This window comes from Penaeus vannamei, chromosome 15 (assembly GCF_042767895.1).
Source record: "Penaeus vannamei isolate JL-2024 chromosome 15, ASM4276789v1, whole genome shotgun sequence".
NCBI classification, from domain to species: Eukaryota; Metazoa; Arthropoda; class Malacostraca; order Decapoda; family Penaeidae; genus Penaeus; species Penaeus vannamei.
In genome coordinates, this window is record NC_091563.1 from 27532963 (window position 1) to 27534137 (window position 1175).

Here is a 1175-nt window from a genome sequence, read left to right on the forward strand (position 1 = left end):
CAGAGTCAGCTGTTCAGCCCTTCACTTCCGGTCCGGTAGGTCTGCATTTGCTTATTTCTTTTTCTTTTTCTCTTTTCCGTTTTTGATCGTCTTGTTTCTGTTTTCTTCTGTAAGTCGTTTTTACTTTTATTTCTGTTATAGATTGTTATTCATGATTCTATTTGTTTGATGTTTTCATCGATATCATCTTTTATTACTTTAATGGTTCTTAGGATCATAAATTACTAATCTATTGTTATTGTTATTTTTATTACTGTTGTTTTATTATCAATCTATTTTATTGTTATTTATCATAATATATTATTATCATTTATTATTCTAGTTCTTCTAAATATTATTATGATGATTATCAATGGTATCATTATTATCATTGTCACTATTATTATTATTACTATTATCATTATTATTATCATCATCACCATCATCATAATAATCATCATCATTATTATTGTTGTTGTTGTTGTTGTTACTATCATCATTATCATTATCACTCTTACTATCAATAGTATTATTATGATTATTCCTATAGTCTTTGTCATTTTTCTCATTATTATAATCATTATCATATATTATAATAATCATTATTATTGTTATCATTATTATTAATATTATTATTATCATTATCATCATTATTATTATTTATGCTATTTTTATTGTCATTATTATCATTATTACTATTATTATCGTTATCATCGTTATTAGTTGTTATCATTGTAATTATTCCTATCACTATTATTGTTATTTTAAGTATCCTTTTTATAATTATTTTTATCATTATCATTATAATTACCATTATTTTCATTGCTGTTATTACTACTACTACTGTTGTTATCATTATCATCATTATCATTATTTCAAGTTTTAATTTCTGTTGTTGTTGTTGTTATTGTTATCCATTACTACTATTATAATTGATACTATAATCATTTCTCACTACTATTATTATCATTATTGCTATTATTATTGTTATTGTTATTTTTTTATAATGATAATAATAGTAATAATGATGATAATAATTATTGTTATTATTATTATTATTATTATCATTATCATTATTGATATTATTCTTATTATCATTATTATTGTTATTGTTGTTGTTGTTGTTATTATTATTATTATTATTATTATTATTATTATTATTATTATTATTATCAATATTATTATTGTTATTATTA